Raw genomic sequence first — 6,859 nt, forward strand, 5'->3', positions numbered from 1 at the left:
CTACTCCCTGCACCTGGCTTAAAGGATGGCTCAGGGGCATGTCAGAAATGTTTTGGGGGTGTGGTCAGAGTGCACCGGCATTACAGATATTCTTCGGGCCCACAGAGTGATATTCCTATTAATTAGAGTAACCCTGAGGCTGCTCTAAGTTTCATTGGAGATGACCTAAAATAATGGGAGAGCTCCCTCCTCCATATGCCTTGCTTTAAGCAAAAGAATGGGGTAACTAGGCCTAGTGAGTAGGTGGCAGAGTGGGAAGAGAACCCAAGAAGCCTAAGTCCTGGTCTCGCTTTCTAATCTTTAATGAGCTGAAGTCTGTATTTGAACCCAACAAGTGACAAAGATTAAAAATCCAACTACCATACATCAGCTGTCTTTCATTGGCCAACCTTTTTCTGATCTCCTGACAACATCCCAACCACAAGCCTGTAAATATAGGCAATTTAGTGGGAAAGCCGCTTTCCCCAGCTTAACAATAACAAGTAAAGCCAGCATAATGCTACCTTGGGCTTTCAGGTGTCTGTCAGGGAAAAGAGAGACAAGGTAGGTGAGGTAACATCTTTTATTGGATCAGTTTCTGTTGGTGGCCTTTCTAATATCCTGGGACCGACACGGCTACAACAACATTATCAAGGAAAAGAAAGACTTGGCCTATCTGGCTGGGTATGTGCCTAATGCATCTCAGCTTTCCAAACAGTTTGGCCAATGCACATGGCAGAGGGGTATTGCTGGCACATATCACATTGGTAGATATGCAGGTGAACGAGCCTCTGATAGTGTGGCTGATGTGATCAGGCCCTATGATGGTGTCTTCTGAATAGATATATGGCGGGGGGGGGGGGGGGGGAAGGATAGCTCAGTGGTTTGAGCATTGGCCTGCTAAACGCAGGGTTGTGAGTTCAATCCTTGAGGGGGCCATTTGGATCTGGGGCAAAAATTGGGGATTGGTCCTGCTTTGAGCAGGGGGTTGGACTAGATGACCTCCTGAGGTTCCTTCTAACCCTGATATTCTATGTGCCAGCAATGCCCCTCTGTCATGTACATTGGCCAAACTAGACAGTCTCTACATAAAAGAATCAATGGACACAAATCAGACATCAAGAATTATAACATTCACATGTTCTTGTCAACTGCTGGAAATGGCCCACCTTGTTTATCACTACAAAAGGTCCCCACCCCTCCTCCTGCTGATAATACCTCACCTTACCTGGTCACTCTCGTTACAGTGTGTATAGTAACACCCATTGTTTCATGTTCTCTGTGTATATAAATCTCCCCACTGTATTTTCCACTGAATGCATCCGATGAAGTGAGCTGTAACTCACGAAAGCTTATGCTCAAATAAATTTGTTAGTCTCTAAGGTGCCACAAGTCCTCCTTTTCTTTTTGTGGATACAGACTAACACGCCTGCTACTCTGACACCTGTCATTTATGGACCTGTGTAAAGTGCTTTGAAGACTTTGCATGAAAGTCAGTGTATCCCTACGGATTAACTGGCAAAGCTTGCAAAGCTTTATATGTAACTTGATAGCATTTCTCTGCATCTGTAATGCAGCAAATTTTGAATGCCACATTCAATTAATTCCAAAATTTCAGGGAACGTTGGAGGTACCAATAAGCAGAAACCTGTTGATTTTTCTGAAAACCAGAAAGGGGAAATGGGGGACCCACAGACAGTGGCGCTAGAACAAGGGGGTGGGTGTCAACGGGCCATGGTCATCCCACTTATTAAAAGTGCATGGGCCTGGCCAGTCCACATTTTGCCATGGCAGACCCCCACCCCCTTCCCCTCGAAGTGTCCCCCCCCCGGGGCCAGGCTAGCAGCTGGTGGCGCCTGGCCGGGGAGTCCAGGCTGTTGTGGGAGCCGCGCGGGCCCCCCACCTGTCTGTGGTGCGGGGGGCGGAGAGTAGCCCCTAGCCCGTGTCCCTGCCCCCCGGGTGCCCGGCCCAGGGCAGCTGGAGGTGTAGGGTCCACGCCGGCTCCCCGAGCCAGAGACTGAGTCGCAGCCGGCCCCGCGCCAGTGAACTGGGCACCCCAGCTCCGTGGCAGGGAGTTGTCCCGGCTGCCACGTGTCCCCAGCTCCCTCGCCCCGAGGCTCTAGGGGGACGTTTCCCTGCAGGCTCCGCTCCTTCCTGCCAAGCTGTGCCGGCAGAAAGCGGGCTGGCTGCAGGGGAGCCTGAGGCCACCCGGGCTGGTGGCCCTGGGGGGAGGGAGGTTACCGGTTTGGGGAGGCACCCGGGAGCGAGTCCCCACAGGACTTACCCCAACCCGGCTCCAGCTGAGGGCGGGGCCTGGGAGCCGCAGCCCCGCCGCGGCGCGACCCGCAGGGGCAGCTGTGCGGAACCCCGGCGCGGACCCGCCACCTGCTCTTGGGGCCCCCGCACCACAGGCAGGTGGAGGGTCCGCCACAGCTGCCCGCGCGCCCCTCACCATGGCTGGGCCACGGCTCCAAGGCGCCGCTCCGCTCCCCAGCCGAAGCCAGGTCGGGGTAAGAGCTGCGCGGGAAGCTGTGCGGGAGCCTGGGTCCCCCGACCTGCTGTGGAGTGGGGAGCAGGGACGCGGACAGGGGGCTACTTTCAGCCCACCCCTGCCCTGGGCAGGCTCTCCGGCCCCACTCCAGCTTCCCCTTCTCCAGGGGAAGAGGAGGGGCGGGGCCTCGGAGGGGCAGGAGGAGGGCCTCGGGGGTGGGGGCTCCCTGCCCCCCCACTTTTGGGAAGGCTCTGCCGCCCCTGTACGCAGAGCCCCTTGCATCTGATCAGGAGAGCCAGCGGTTTCTTTTGAATTGTCTACAGATCAAAGAACCAGTTGATAGCAGCCATTAACACCTTCCCTTATAACAACTCCGCCCCATATCAGCTCTGCTGATCCTCCCCATGAGTTTAAAATCCTAACACCAAGAAAGAAAACGAAGAATGGAGGGGGCATACTCAGAGCCCCTGGCATTGTGGGGCGAAAGGGGGACCTAGGACCAGGGCACACAGATTCCCTGGCATGAAGGTGTTGATGGGGGTTGCAGCAAGTCCCTTAAAGAAAAGGGGGTGGGTGGGTGGCACATAGGGAGTTTGTAGGGGAGAATGGAGGGATGCCATGGGGCCCCTGGTGTGTACAGTGAGCTCAGCCCACATAAGCACAGTGCGACCCCCAAGTTGTTCAGACTGTTATAGCTCTTGGGAACCAGCTAGTTGGGGATTCTAGTTTTCTTTTACATTTCACTAACTTCTTTTCTCCTGCAGCACAAGCGTCAAAGCAGCCAGCAGGAAACGTTGTGACCATCAGAGGACACATCTCTGAAGAAGATGCTGTAGACTGACCAGCTACCTCGCGCTGGTGAATGAAAAGCTGTGAAGAACTGCATCGTTTCCACAGAGAAAGCAGAATCAACACTGGGCCAATATGATCCAGAGTAGATTTAGCAGGGTGAAGAAAACAATGGGGAAGGGAGCTTTTTTACATCTCTCTTGCAGTAGATAGTTTCCTGGCTTGATGGGTGTGTGAGGGCCTGTGTTGGAGCAAACAAGAGCACAGTTTATATGAATATTTAATTAATTCCTTGTTGCAGCGGGTTTGAAATTCATCCGGCTGTCCCAGTTTAACAACAGCAACTTCAATTTCATCTTCATCCTGCAAGACTAGCATTGTGACTAGCACAATCGACGTCTACCCCTGTGGGAATAGTGAGTGCTAGCAGCCAACCAGCAGAGGGAGCGCAAGACACTGCTACTATGTTTCTGAGCAGCCTTTAGACCCCTGGGTATTGCTGGGCCAGCAGTGTGTCAGGTTTTCGAATACTAGTATGCAGAGGATTGGAATTGAGCTCCCTGCTTTGCTCCTTGGTTAGCACAAGCTGGGAGACAGGCGCAAACATCATTCTAAGGACCCTTTGACCTATAAAGTGAGCCGTTTCTGTGGACTTTCGCAAGAGCAGTGTCCAGCTTTCAGTCTGTGGTTGTGGAGACGAGAGCAGCTTAAAGCTTTAGGAAGAGTATCTCAGAGGCTTACAAACATCTGGGGAAAAGTAGTGCATCTCAGTTTTTTAATTCTTTCCAGGCCTGGGATTTTCAAGGGGGCCTAAATGAATTAGGTGTCCAATGCCCATTGAAAACTCAGTTTGATATGGGTACTTAACTCCCTTATGCACTTTGGAAAATCCTAGCCTAGGTATTTAGTGATTATACAAATAACAACAACAATTTACTTTTGCAGGTGCATTTTGCACCTGCAAATAACTGTGCCCACAAATTTTACACCCACAGATGCTCCCATTTAGAAATAGACATACTTCACAACATTCACAAATCAGGGATTGAGATGTCTAAGTAGGAGCATTTGGCTCCACGTTTAATTGCAGGTGCCAAATTATGATTCTTGTCATGGTTATTTTTAGTAAAAGTCATGGACAGGTCACCAGCAATAAACAAAAATTCACGAAAGCTATGACCTGTCTGTGACTTTTGCTGCTGCGGCTCCTTGGTTTCCCCCACCACTGTGGTGGCTGGGAGCTGTTGGGTTCCCCCTCCTCCCACAGTGGCTGGGAGCTGCAGGGTGACCATATTTCCCAAAGAGAAAATGGGACACCCCCAGCCACTCACCTGAGGTGCCCCCCCTTCCCTCTCCCCCTGCATGAGGCTGTCACCTGTCACTGGAACCCTGAGGAGGGCCCCCTCAGGAGTCTGTCACCTGTCACTGGAACCCTGCCAGGGCCCCACTGTGAGCTCCAGAGTCCTCAAGCCCCTGGGGCTGAAGCAGAGAATGTCACCGACATCTCTGGAAGTCATGGATTCAGTGACTTCCATAAATGTAGCCTTAATTATCATAAGTTCAAAAAGAGAAGCCATTGATTAAAAGTCTTGGGTAACATTTTCCAAAGTGTTGAAGGCCCTGTCTAAACTATCGGTGCTACATTGGCATGGCTATGGCACTCTAGCTAGGGTGCCGTAGTGTAGAAGCTTCCTATAGTGATCAAAGGGGTTTTTCCATCACTGTAAGAACTCCATCTCCCAAAGTGATGGTGTTTGAAGTTGATGGGAGCATTCCTCTGTCAACCTGGCTGCATCTACACTGGGCATAGGTGGCGAGTTATAGGGGGCTGTGGTGCCCATGCTCCACCAATATTCAGGAACGTGAGCCTGGCTCCACCGGTGTTTGGGATTATATTTTCAGAGCCATCCCATCCATAGGACAGACCGGAGCAACCATCCTGGGCCCCGTACTTTGGGGGGCCCCGCACTTTGGGGGGCCCTTCTCTTCAAGGGGGATGCAGGGTCCAGGGCTGCCTGGGGGCTTAGTGGGAGGCCTGGCACTGGCAGCAGCGAGCGACCTGGCCCCAGCCCGCCTCGCTCTGCTCTGCCTCTTCCTGCCCCTGCTCCGCCCATGCCCCCACTCCACCCTTTCCCTCAAGCTCCCGCCCACTTCTTTCTGGCTTCCGTCCCCTCTCCCGAGCAACGCTGGGAGCTGGCGGGGCGGAGCAGGATGGGCTGAGGTGCTTGCTTGCCCTGGACCCTGCATCCCCCTGAAGTGCGGGGCCCGGGGCGGTTGCCCCAGTCCATCCTATGGATGGCAGGGCTATGCTTGGATCCGTTCTGGGCACCACCAAAAATTATACAAACCTGGCACCCATGACGCTGGGGGTTAGGTCAGCATAGCTATGATGCTCAGGGATGTGAATTTTTCACACCCTTGAGCACTGTAGCTATGGCAACCTGACTTTTAAGTGTAGACCAGGCCTAAATGACTTAGGAGTCCAAATCCCAGTGGAAGTCAATGAGACTCAAATTCTTGAGTGCTGAGCCCTTTTGCAAACAGATCTTAGGAGCCTAAGTCACTTACGTGCTTCTGAACATTTTACCTCTGGCCCTTAGAGTCCAGAAGATTGTACTCAGCCTTCAAGAATGTTAAGATAGGTTATACTGTGGGCCTTAAAATATTATGGTAACCTTTTAAATTTCTTTGCTACTGTTGGAGAGGCAAATAAAGAGTTGTCATAAATATAAAGGGAAGGGTAAACACCTTTAAATCCCTCCTGGCCAGAGGGAAAAACCCTTTCACCTGTAAAGGGTTAAGAAGCTAAGATAACCTCGCTGGCACCTAACCAAAATGACCAATGAGAAGACAAGTTACTTTCAAAGCTTGAGGGGGGAAACAAAGGGTCTCTCTCTCTGTCTGTGTGATGCTTTTGCTGGGACCAGAGCAGGAATACAGGTCAGAACTCCTGTAAAGAGTTAGTAAGCAATCTAGTTAGATATGCGTTAGATTCTGTTTTGTTTAAATGGCTGATAAAATAAGTTGTACGGAATGGAATGTATATTCCTGTTTTTGTGTCTTTTTGTAACTTAAGATTTTGCCTAGAGGGATTCTCTATGTTTGGAATCTGATTACCCTGTAAGGTATTTACCATCCTGATTTTACAGAGGTGATTCTTTTACTTTTTCTTTAATTAAAATTCTTCTTTTAAGAACCTGATTGCTTTTTCATTGTTCTTAAGATCCAAGGGTTTGGGTCTGTGTTCACCTATGCAAATTGGTGAGGATTTTTATCAAGCCTTCCCCAGGAAAGGGGGTGTAGGGCTTGGGGGGATATTTTGGGGGGGAGATGTTTCTAAGTGGGCACTTCCCCTGGTTTTTGTGTAACACTTTGATGGTGGCAGCGTTTAACCTAAGCTGGTAACAGTAAGCTTAGGGGGTCTTTCATGCAGGTCCCCATATCTGTACCCTAGAGTTCAGAGTGGGAAAGGAACCTTGACAAGGGTCCTTTCACCAGAGGAGTTCAAAGCACAGTACAGATATTTATTAATTAAGCCTCACAACACCTTCTCAGTTTGGAGATTTGATGAAGCAATGTTTTGTTATTGTAACTCTTTAG

General features: G+C 50.9%; 1 long non-coding RNA gene across 1 annotated transcript; it reads left to right on the forward strand.

Annotated features, from left to right (window-relative positions):
- Window positions 1-2,282: 2,282 nt before the first annotated feature.
- Window positions 2,283-6,455, forward strand: LOC144263151 (uncharacterized). The gene is made up of 2 exons (XR_013345740.1): window positions 2,283-2,489; window positions 3,235-6,455. It is a non-coding gene; the product is annotated as an uncharacterized LOC144263151 (long non-coding RNA).
- Window positions 6,456-6,859: the final 404 nt, after the last annotated feature.

The sequence above is a fragment of the Eretmochelys imbricata genome, chromosome 3 (genome assembly GCF_965152235.1).
Source record: "Eretmochelys imbricata isolate rEreImb1 chromosome 3, rEreImb1.hap1, whole genome shotgun sequence".
NCBI classification, from domain to species: domain Eukaryota; kingdom Metazoa; phylum Chordata; order Testudines; family Cheloniidae; genus Eretmochelys; species Eretmochelys imbricata.